The sequence below is a fragment of the Cajanus cajan genome, chromosome 6 (assembly GCF_000230855.2).
Source record: "Cajanus cajan strain Asha chromosome 6, NIPB_CcT2T_4, whole genome shotgun sequence".
Classification (NCBI taxonomy): domain Eukaryota; kingdom Viridiplantae; phylum Streptophyta; class Magnoliopsida; order Fabales; family Fabaceae; genus Cajanus; species Cajanus cajan.
This window is the reverse complement of record NC_138522.1, coordinates 64,209,165-64,221,817: the sequence shown is the minus strand read 5'-3', so window position 1 is coordinate 64,221,817 and position 12,653 is coordinate 64,209,165. Positions and strand designations below refer to the sequence as shown.

Sequence of the window (12,653 nt, the reverse complement as noted above, 5' to 3'; positions counted from 1 at the left end):
TCCTTCAGTTCGGTCACTCCTCGTATATTGCTCCTAGTTTTCCTCTTTTTGCTTTCCTATTTTGTAACCTTTACAATCTTTGATCTGTTTGTATTTCTTGTTTTCTTTTCTTTTCTTTTATTGGTCAGTGTTGTTTTTTTTTTTGTTTTCTCGGACCCTAATTAATTTTTACAACACCATTTTCATGAATGTCAAGATCTGATCTGTTGATTTGCGATATGCGTATCATTGAAAGAAAGATTTTGCTTTAAAGTCAGATCTTGTGATAAATTGCTAGATCTATTTATTGTGCTATAATTTATTTAATATTGTTAATTTCTGTTGTTGAAATTCATCTAAGGCATGATTGTAGATCTAAGGTAATTTCTTGGAGAAACAATGGAGGGTTTGAAATCTCTAAGGCCGTGGGAATCGGGGAGTGGTAAAAGTGGTTCAGGAGAGAGGGAATGACATGGTTTTTGATTTGTGTGATGAAGATCAAAGGCAGACCTTGAATTTAAACCCAACAAATGAGATGAGGAAGTGACTATATATTTCAAGCTTCCACATCGGGGTTTTGGTCATTGGCTGAATGGAATCTCTGGCTAGTAGGGTTGTGAGCAACCGGGTCAACACCAAAGGCTTTCATGTTCACGGTGTCGAAAGAGTCTCACTAACACGTCTTGAAGGTCAATGACTATGGCGCGTAATTTGTTTACACATGACTAACACTAGTCAGAGTCTTTTGTGGACAAGCTCGAAGTGCGACTCTAGATCTGCGGTTAGTTTTCTGAACATTGCAGAAAGAACAAATTCGAAGAGATGAAATAGACCTTAACATTCATCCCAATCCTAAAGACATGAAAGTTGATTCTCGATTTTTCAATATTCTATGATCCTATACTAGAAGAGGATTGTTGGTGATCCTCTTGAAGTGGTTGATGAGATAAAGAAATTATAATATTGAAGAATGAAGAATTAGCTTGCATGACTTTTGAAATAAGATAAGTGTTGAGATCTATTTTCTCTCTTTGAGTTTGTTGACTCTTTAATGTTCAAAAAACTAATGATAGATCTAGAGTAATTCTTCAAGCTTGTCTACAAAAGACTTACCATTGTTAGTGTCATGCGTGAACGAATCCGCCTCATAGTCATCGACCTTCATGATGTGTTACTAAGGCTCACTTTCGACAACGTGTGCATGATAGCCTTTGTTGTTGACCCTGGTTGCTCACAGTCCCACTTGCCAGCAGAGATTCCATTCGTCAAAGCGACTAAAACCCTGATGTGGAAGTTTGAAACATATAGCTGCTTCCTCATCTCATTTTGGTGGGTTTAGATTCAAGGTTTGTCTTTGATCTTCATCATCACATAAATTAGAAACCATGTTATTCCCTCTCTTTTAAACTACTATATTTCACCACCTCGTTAAGATTGTAAATTAATAATCGTCAAATATGTCAATATTTTTTTATATCTAATTCTAGTAATTATCTTGTATATTTTATTCTTTAGGATCCTATTTTTTTTCTTCAAAATTTAGTATTTTTATTTTTATCTCATTAATTAGTAGAGTTCTTAAGTCTAAACGGGAAAACATTGCTCAAGAAGGCACTTTAAGTTAGAAAAATTCACTCAAATCGACCAAAAATTCACTTTAAGCAAGTCAAGTCAGAAAGCACCACTCGAAGATCATGCATGCTCGCTTAAAGCGAGTGAACATCACAAGCCCAATTGAAAAAATCCATTTAGAATCTTATAAAATTAGGGTTTAGAGATAATAGAAAGACACTCCACATATTATGTAGCTTAATTTTTGAGAAAATAAAGGGAGTCATTTGTTGGGAATTGACGTAGCTGACTCTACCTTATATAATTCTTCCTGTTCTTATTTAATGAAATATTTATTCAGTTAACTATTTTACTCTTGTACTTAATATGTTTGTTGTGATCTGATCAACCTCTTCGTGATTTTATAACTTTTAATCGAGGTTAAAAAACTTTTAAAATTATGACCTAAATAAAATGCTAATAGCATTTATTATTAATTAGGATAAACCTTATCAGTTGACTTTTAAATCTCTGATCTTAATGCGAGTTACTAAACAAACTTCACCAAGGAATTGAGATTTTTCTTAAGTAACCTATAATTTCTTAACTAAGAAATTATTATTAAAATATTTTTGTTGGTTGTTGAATTAACTTGATTAATACTGAAATTGAATAAAAATTGGGATGGATATGTGGTTAGTGAAATCAGTCATTGACATCTTTTATTATAAAATTTTAATTATCTTTTCAATCTTTTTATTATTCTAAATCCCTAAAAATATTTTTTTTGTCTTTATTGCTTTCTTCAAATAAATTTATCTTTTTCTTTTTCTCTAATTAGTGTTAAATTAGATTAATTAATTGTAGTGCAATTCTTTATGGATTTAATACTTGGACTTTTGTCTTCTTTACTACTACATCAATTGGTCTACTTGTCAAATGTATATCACATACTCTTAAAACACCATGAAGAACTTGCTCAAATGAGTCATTTGAACGCTCTAAGTGAGTGGATATCACAAGTCCAATTGGAAAAAAGTCCTTTTAAAATCTTATAAAGATAGAGTTTAAAGAAAATAGAAAAACACTTCACACTATATATTTTAAATAAGTTTGAAAGAATGAAGGAAGTCGTTGTTGGGGATTAACGTAACTACCTTCATGTAATTCTTTTGATTTTTATTCAATTGATATTTTTTATTTAATTGATTTTTCTTCTTAATGTGTGTTTTGACTTGGCCACCTTTTACATGATCCAATATATTTAATTGAGGTTATTGATAAACCTTTTTTAAATCTATGATTTGGAGAATAACACTAATAACATTTATTATTAAGAATAAGATAAGTCTTATCAGTTAATGTTTTAGACTTCTGATCCTAATGAAAGTTGCTTAACAAATTTCACCAAAGAATTGACATTTTTCTTCAAGAATCTAGAATTTTTCACCTAAAGAATTAGAGTTAAAATATCTTTATTGGTTGTTGAATTGACTTGATAATTACTGAAATTGAATAATAATTAAGAAGAATGCATGTTAAGAAGGTTAATGAAATCAATCTTTGATATCTTTATTTTTAAAATTGTAATTATCTTTTCAATCCTTTTATTATTTTAAATCCTTATAAAATATGTTCTTTATCTTTATTGTATTCTTCAAATAAATCTATTTTTTTTCTTTTTCTAATTAGTATTCAATTAGAATAATTAATTATTACACAAATTCTTATTAATTTAATACTTAAACTTCTGTCTATTTTATTATTTGCAACAACCGGTATATTTATAAAAATCTAACACTGACCCCCATTAAGAAATTACCTTAGATCTACAATCAACTTCAACAAAAGTTAACAATATTAAGTAAATTATAGCACAGCAAATAGATCCAGTAATTTATCACAAGATATGACTTCTAAGCAAAATCTTACTTTAATAACACATATAACATATAACAAATGAACAGATCAGATTTATAAATTTATGCAAATGGTGTTCTAAAAATTAGTTAGGGTCAAAAAAAAAAAACAAAGACACTGACTAAAAACAAAAAAGAAAAGAAAACAACAAACACAAACGGATCGAAGATGCAAAGGTTACAAAATAGGAAAGCAAAAAGAGGAAAACTAGGAGCAATACACGAAGAGTGACTGAATTAAAGGAAAAGGAAATGGAGTTGGAGTGTAGAAACTATATTTTGCTTATTCACTGTTGCGCTATTAATTTACATTCGCTCTCATTATTAACTATATTTTTAGAAGTTTCATTATTAACTACAAGAATGCATAATCACATAAAAAAAATCACCCTAATCAATCATCGTCCACTTTTCATCTTTGAATTGATTGAAAATGTGAATGTAAAGGTGCATCACATTCATTTAATGTTAGATCTATTATTTTTGTTTTCGATTCATTTTAATTATAATTATTAGTAAAATCAAGATATTTCGTACTTTTATTAAAAATAAAATAAAAATATAAATAAAATAATGAATATATGTTAATCTAGTGTTATGATTAGTCCATTAATTTTAAAGTCTTGATTTTGATAAAAAAAATTATTTTTTTATTTTTTTAAAATAAAAAATATAATAGTCAACAAAAATATGGAGAACAAAGTAATTACTAAAAAAAAGTATTCCTTTTATATATTAGTATAGATTAATAACTTTTTCTTTTTTTTAAAATAAAATTAAATGCAGTTTCAAAAGATTTTTTTTTTAATAAAAAGGAATAAATCTTTCCTATTGAGTCGATCTTTATAGAGGTAAATTGAAACCTACTATTGGGATTCTATGTCCAAGCAAGAGATTGGATATTTTATTTAAAAAGCATAAATGATGAATCATTTTTACAGGCAACTTTCGAGTACAAATGATATACTTACTTTTCTTTTTTCACTTCCATTCTTTCAATTGGTAAATTCTATTATCTAGACTCAAAACTCATTTTTAATACTCCTCTCATCCCAAAATACTACCATTTTAGCATTTAAAAATATATTTGAAAATGATGTTGTTTCAACATAATAAAATATATCTCAAAATAGTTGATGTTCACAGTGTTTATTATAATATTAATTTTATTTTTAATTTGAATTTTTATAAATTTTTCAGACACTATAATCAAAATTCATACATTTATTGAGGGAATGAAGTTATTTTTATAAGTTGTTTGTGTTATGGTAACTAAATTAATTTACATAATTTAATTTTACTAATTTTATTTAAAAAAAATAGCTCATTTTTCTAAATTATCTTTCCTTAGTACTTAATATAAAAATAAAAAAAGGACATTGAAATTAGAATCTCAATTAAATAAAAGAGTATTTTGAAAATAATAGCATTGAATAGGATAAAACCTTAACTAATCAAAACGTTTTCAATAATTAATAAACTCACATTGTTATCGTTAAATCGTAAACCAGCATCTATTTAGTTTATTTATATATATAATTTATATTTTAATCTATGTATTTCATAGACTAAATCTTTATTATATATAGTTAAAATTTATCATAAGTTATAAATACAAATTAAATCTCAATAATCCTAATTTAATTTCTTAAATTAGAAAATTTTAATTCTCTTAAAATAAATATAACATGCATAAAAATGGAGGTTGAAGAAAAGAAACTATATTATTAAAACAAGTGTGATTTTTATTATTTTGCACATTATGACTTATTTTTAATATAAATAAAAATATATTTAGCATATACTTCACCGTTTAATGAAATATTATTAATTTCACTAGTATATTTTTTGATTCAAATCAATTAGCTATTAATACATGAAAACTAACTAATAATAAGTTATTACATTAATAATGTGAAAATTATCAATTGATACTTGTTACTTCCTGTAGTTACGAATACAAGGAAAAAAAAAACCACGTGTTTGTTGGTATTAAATATTATTTTCGTTTTTATATATAAGACTCAATTATCTAATTTATTAAAAATAAGAAAAGTAATTAATTTAGTTGATAATAATAAATTTTTCATATTTAATTTTTTTCTTCTAAAATTATCTTTATATTATTTTTCTTTCTTAATTAATATTCATATATCTTCTTACAAATTAAAGTGCATGTCTTATATTAATTATCTTTCTTAATTAATATACATATTTCTCCTAACTAGTTAGAGTACATACTCTTTAAAAAGATTATAATTAATGTATTTTATCAAATTAAGAGAACACATTAATTATGAATATTTTAGTCTAAAAATAATTAATATGAGATAATATAATTTGGCCTTATATAAAAGAAGAAATAATTCTTTTTAAGTTGGATCTTATAAATATGAAGGGAGATAGTATAAACAAATTTTAATTGTTCACCCATTTAATGTTATCATCTCTGAAATACCCTTTCATTTAATTGAGATTATAATTTCATTGTTGTTTTTTATTCTTGATATCAATTTCTAAGGAAGTGTAGTTTAAGAAAATGAGCTATTTTTTTTAATAGGATTGGTGGAATTAAATGATTTAAACTAATTTAATTTCTTATTTATCATGAAACTGTAACACCCTAATTTCCTTAAAAGGATATTTTTATTAGTAATGGCATTTTCGTAATTATTGATGGCATTTTCGTAATTTTAATAAAGGAATAAAGATATTTCTGGGTGTCGGAACGGGCCGTTCCAAATGCAGAACGGGCCGTTCCAAAAGAAGGAATATGCTTGTTTTTAAAGACCCAGAACGGGCCTGGAACGGGCCGTTCTGGTATGGAGAACGGGCCGTTCTGGAAGCAGTACGGGGCGTTCTGCTGAGATTGAGAACGGGCCGTTCTGGTTTCAGAACGGGCCGTTCTGCTTTTTGGGAACGGGCGTTCCGATTTTGGAACGGGTCGTTCCAGTTGAGAAATTTGCCCATATTTCAAGGATCCGGAACGGGCCGTTCCGAAATCAGTACGGGCCGTTCCGGGTGCGTCAGATTGCCTATAAATAGGGCCAAGGGGGGTGAAAAATTTATATTGAGCAAGAAGTGGTAATCTTAGAGAGAAAGAGGAGAGAGAGAGAGAGAGAAAGAAAGAAAGAAAGAAAGAGAGGGAAGAAAAAGGGGATCCAGAGGAGGAGACCCTGCCCAAGTTCCAACTCCGCCTATCCAGGTAAGGGGGGGAGTGAGAACCTCGCTCAGGGGTGTGGGGATAATTGTTGGATAGTTGTTTGTCGGATTGGCCCTCAATCCCTTGTCGTTGTTCTGTCTGATTTTCTATTTACTCTACTTTGTTCTTTGTTGAAGATGCCGTTGTTCTGTTTGATTTTGTAACAGCCCAGCAACCCGCATGTGGATATTGTCCGCTTTGCCCGCAGCCCTCACGGTTTTGCTTCTGGCAATGGCACGCATGTCATCCCAAAAGGCCTCCACACAAGGAAGGTATCCACACCCATATATATGGCATGCTTCGTTCTCCTTCCTAACCGATGTGGGACTTCACAATCCACCCCCCCTCAAGGGAGTCCAGCGCCCTCGCTGGCACACCGGCCCGGGTCCCGGCTCTGATACCAAATGTAACAGCCCAAGCAACCCGCATGTGGATATTGTCCGCTTTGGCCGCAGCCCTCACGGTTTTGCTTCTGGCGATGACACGCATTGTAACATCCCAAATTTTAGTCAATGAAAAGAAATATTTTTTATGTATTTATTATGTGATTCACATATACGTATTTTACTATTTATGTATACGTATTTTACTATTTATGTATACATATTTTACTATTCATATATACGTATTTATGAATAGTGTTTTACTATGCAAATAGTGAATGGCTGCGCAGGGGCGGCTAAGAGGGGCTGCGGATTCTTAAGTTTCAAAATTATAATTAATTTGAATATTTTAATGAATAGTGCATAGTAACTTATAATATTATTTTAATGAATAGTGCATAGTGCATAGTAACTTCAAAATTTCTATAAATAGGGGCCTAAGGTTTTGAAAATTCAGAATTCTAGAGAGAAGGAAATTCTGGAGAAATAGAGAGAGAAAGTAAGAGAGAGAAAAGGAGAAAGAAAAGGAGGTTCTACTCTAGTGCCTTGTTTAAGGAGAAAGAGGAAGAGATTCTGCCCTAATTCCGATTCCTTTTAAGGAAAGATAGAGAGGAGGAGATTCTGCCCAAATTTCTGTAAACCCAGGTAAGGGGGGAGTGGGAAACCTCGCTTGGGGATGTGGGAATAATTGTTAAATAGTTTGTTTGTTGGATTGGCTCCCGATCCCTTGCCTGTTGTTTATTTCTTTGAATATGTATTATTGATGTGTTTTGTTTTATATCTTATTTATTTACATATTAGAATCTGTTATTTGAATGGAAGGCTAAGCCTCCTAAGTATTTATAAATTTGTAATCTATTATTTAAATGGAAGGCTGAGCCTCCTTATTATCTTATATTACCTTTTAAGCTTCCTACTTTACTTAAAAGATCTTAATATATTATTATTGAAAAATATGATACCTAAGCAACCTCTGGACTGTTGGATTGTTGGACTGTTGGACTGTTGGACTGTTGGACTGTTTGGACTGTTGGACTGTTTGGACTGTTGGACTATTGGACTATTAAATTGGATTATTGAAATAATTCTTAATTATGAAATATGAATATGATATGTGTAACATGCTAAAGGATGAGTCTGTGAATGTATGACATGCATCATATGCACATATTACTCCAGGTGTGCCGCTGAGGCCGCATACCCACGACTAACAAGGTGTACCTTTGGGTCACCCACGATATGCTAACGAGGTGTATGAACACCAATGATAGGTGTACCTTAGGGTCACCGACAATTGTATAGGTGTGCCTTCGGGTCACCAGTGATGAATTCTGCAACTTCCGTATGGCGCCACATGCATACATTAGTGAGTCAAGTCAAGAAAATCATTATACATAAGCATATATGTGAGATTGATTATATATGTGAATTATATTGCGTGTGTGTGTGCTATTTAACTTTTATTTCTATATCTGCAACTGAGTGAGAAGTTTCTCACTCCCTTGTCATTTTTGTGTATATTTAAATTATGATGCAGATAATTAGCATGAGGCTGAGGATGTTGGTGGTGAAGCTTAGGCTTCTGTTTGGGTTTCGCTCTGATAGGATGTGACATCGGGATTAGCTAGACTTATTGTTAAATTATTATTATTTTTCTTTTGTAATTTTTATGTTATTTATGTTGAAAGTGTGTATTTTTGTCATATTATAATTTTACTAAAAGATTATAAGTTAATTCCTAACTAGGAGGCTCTGCCACCTTTACTGGGATTAATCTATAATCTTTATTTTATTATTTCTTGACAATTTGATACTTATAGTTGAAAATTATGAATGTGCATCTTTTACCCAATGATACTTGAGATAATTATTTTATATTAGACTAAGAAAGAATTTATATATAGATGGTTTATATCTATTGTAATTATGTTGGGGTAGAGGGTGTCACACGCATGCCACCCCAAAAGGCCTCCACACAAGGAAGGTATCCACACCCATATATATGGCATGCTTCGTTCCCCTTCCTAACCGATGTGGGACTTCACAATCCACCCCCCCTCAAGGGAGTCCAGCGCCCTCGCTGGCACACCGGCCCGGGTCCCGGCTCTGATACCAAATGTAACAGCCCAGCAACCCGCATGTAGATATTGTCCGCTTTGGCCGCAGCCCTCACGGTTTTGCTTCTGGCAATGGCACGCATGCCACCCCAAAAGGCCTCCACACAAGGAAGGTATCCACACCCATATATATGGCATGCTTCGTTCGCCTTCCTAACCGATGTGGGACTATATCCACCCCCCTCAAGGGAGTCCAGCGCCCTCGCTGGCACACCGGCCCGGGTCCCGACTCTGATACCAAATGTAACAGCCCAAGCAACCCGCATGTGGATATTGTCCGCTTTGCCCTCAGGCCTCAGGATTTTGTTCTAGGCAATGCCCTCATGGCATCCCTAAACGCGTCTACCAAGGCAAGTCCTGCCTTCCCCATCAGAGTAGCGCAGCGACCCCACATGGCCAGATATTGTCCCCTTTGGTCAAAATATATTTAAGGTTCTTATGATCACTAAATACCTCAACCATAGAATCATATAGTTAGTGTCTCCAAATCTTAATATAAATGACAAAGTCGCTAACAAGGTTATGGGTAAGGTAATTTCTCTCATGAATTTTCAATTTCTTAGAAACATAAGCTACTATCTTTTCTTCTTGCCACAATATTCTTCCTAAACCTATTTTCAGAGACATATTTATATATTACAATAATCTTACTAAAATCTAGTAATATTAACACTAGTCAATCTTTCCTTAAGAGTTTGAAAACTACTTCCTCAATTGTTATCCCATACTAATGTAACTCCTTTCTAGTCAATTCAGTCAAAGGTAATAGTAAGTAATTCAAAGAAGTAAGCAACGAAATGATTTGGGTAGTTAAAAATATACATAGGTTCAAGAATTCCTGATATAGATTATCCTTACGGTTGATTCCAAGGGTAGGCAAGAAACAACCTAGTGAACTGAAACATCTTAATAACCAAAGAAACGAAGGCAAAAGCAATTTTTATAATGAGAGCAGTTTAAACCATGAACAGCTGTTAAAAAAATTACTCACTGAATTTTCATATAAACTATCAAACAAGACTCCTGATTTTACTAATTGACTCAAGTATCTCTCACTTAAGCACAACTTAGGTAGATCTTCCTCCGCAAGAAATTTCATGGTCTAAAATACTCACCTCATACAATCCAAATTCATACTTAGACAATCTAGTTTAAATCTATTTTTATGCCTAACAACTCAAAATATCATGATAGCATATATCTACCTGACACACAGAGTTGTATTCGTCCAAATGATTTCAAACCTATCTCAAACGAAAGTTAAGTGAATAAGCTACAACTCTTTATGAAGACATAAGATTTCCAAGAGATCATCTCTTTAGCTAAAGATTCAAGATATAGTCCCACATCGGTTAGGAAGGCGAACGAAGCATGCCATATATATGGGTGTGGATACCTTCCTTGTGTGGAGGCCTTTTGGGGTGGCATGCGTGCCATTGCCAGAAGCAAAACCGTGAGGGCTGCGGCCAAAGCGGACAATATCCACATGCGGGTTGCTTGGGCTGTTATATTTGGTATCAGAGCCGGGACCCCGGACCGGTGTGCCAGCGAGGGCGCTGGACTCCCTTGAGGGGGGGTGGATATAGTCCCACATCGGTTAGGAAGGGGAACGAAGCATGCCATATATATGGGTGTGGATACCTTCCTTGTGTGGAGGCCTTTTGGGGTGGCATGCGTGCCATTGCCAGAAGCAAAACCGTGAGGGCTGCGGCCAAAGCGGACAATATCCACATGCGGGTTGCTTGGGCTGTTACAGATTTTCTATTTACTTTACTTTGTTCTTTGTTGAAGGTGCCGTTGTTCTGTTTGATTTTCTATTTACTCTACTTTGTTTTTGTTGAAGGTGCCGTTGTTCTGTCCGATTTTCTATTTATTCTACTTTGTTCTTTGTTGAAAGTAATAAATGAATATGAAATTAATGTTAATAATAAATGAGGTTTAATATGAACAAGAATGCTCTCTGGATCTCTGTGAATTCCTGTGCGGACCTTATGAGGAGTATTGATGACATGACCATGTGAAATATGGACAAATGACATGAGACCTAAGAATGGACTATTGAGACAAACTATGATTATGATACTATGACAAATAATGATATGATGTACTAAATGAAATTATGTAATAAGTTAAATGTTGAGTTAATGAGATTATAAATGTATGACATGCATCATATGCATATATTACTCCAGGTGTGCCGCTGAGGCCGCATACCCACGACTAACAAGGTGTACTTTATGGTCACCCACGATGTAACATGCTAACAAGGTGTACCTTATGGTCACCCACGACTAACAAGGTGTACCTTAGGGTCACCCACGATGTAACATGCTAACAAGGTGTACCTTAGGGTCACCAGTGATGTAACCAGGTGTACCTTAGGGTCACCAACGATGAATTGTGAATCTTCCGTATGGCGCCACATGCATGCATTTATGAGTTGAGTCCATGACATCATAAGCATGATAAATGAGTATATATATGTGATATTGACTATTTATGTATTGTTTACATGTGACTTATATATGTTGTGTGTGTGTGTGCTATCTAGCAGTTATTTCTGCACCTGAAACTGAGTGAGATGTTTCTCACTCCCTTGTTGTTTTTGTATATGTTTCAAATTGTGTTGCAGATGATCAGCATCATGGGGATGTTGGTGATGAGGCTTAAGGCTTCAGTGGGGCATGCTCTGATAGGATGTGACATCGGGCATAGCTAGGCTTGTTTTTTTTAGGGATGTTATTGTTTTAAAAGCTTTAATTTTCTCTTCTTATGTAATTTTGAACGTTCTTGAGAAAAGACCAAAATGTACATCTTTGTTATATTTATTATTATATGATTTGGGAGTATAAATTAATCCCTAACTAGGAGGCACTGCCACCTTTACTGGAGTTAATTTATATTTCCTTTATTATTATTTGTATATATATGATTTCTTGTTTTTCACTAAATTGTATTGAAAATCTTAACTTCTTTTCTTTTATAATTTCTACACTGCAGTTATGATTTATGAGTTACGAATGTGAATCTTCTACCTTGTAATATTTGAAATATTTGTCAACTATGAAACATTTTATTTACCCAAAAAGAAGAAAAGAAATATTTTATTGTTACATTTGTTGTATATTAATAATGGGGTAGAGGGTGTCACAGAAACAATTTTTTCTCTTATATTCAGAAGCGGAGGGAATATATTTTATGCAATTAAAAATATTTACTATACCATATTAAATATTTCTACAAATAAATAGTTAATGGTTTATGAAGATTAAGAATAATAATAAATATATCAATTTTATACAATTTTTTTAAAATAACTTCACTCTCTTAATAAATACATTACTTTTAATTGTGGTACCGAAAAATTTATGAGAAGGTAAATTAAAAAAAAATAAAATTAATATTACAATAAAAATGGAGAACATCAGACATTTTGAGATATATATTTTATTATGATAAAGCAAAATTCATTTTGATATATATTTTTATTAAATGCTAAAAA

The 12,653-nt window shown here is 32.2% G+C and overlaps 2 long non-coding RNA genes across 2 annotated transcripts; both read left to right on the top strand.

Annotated features, from left to right (window-relative positions):
* The first annotated feature begins 6,553 nt into the window (after window positions 1-6,553).
* Window positions 6,554-12,076, top strand: LOC145958884 (uncharacterized). The gene is made up of 2 exons (XR_014434429.1): window positions 6,554-6,654; window positions 11,784-12,076. It is a non-coding gene; the product is annotated as an uncharacterized LOC145958884 (long non-coding RNA).
* LOC145958883 (uncharacterized) lies at window positions 7,345-8,946 on the top strand. The gene is made up of 2 exons (XR_014434428.1): window positions 7,345-7,679; window positions 8,572-8,946. It is a non-coding gene; the product is annotated as an uncharacterized LOC145958883 (long non-coding RNA).
* Window positions 12,077-12,653: the final 577 nt, after the last annotated feature.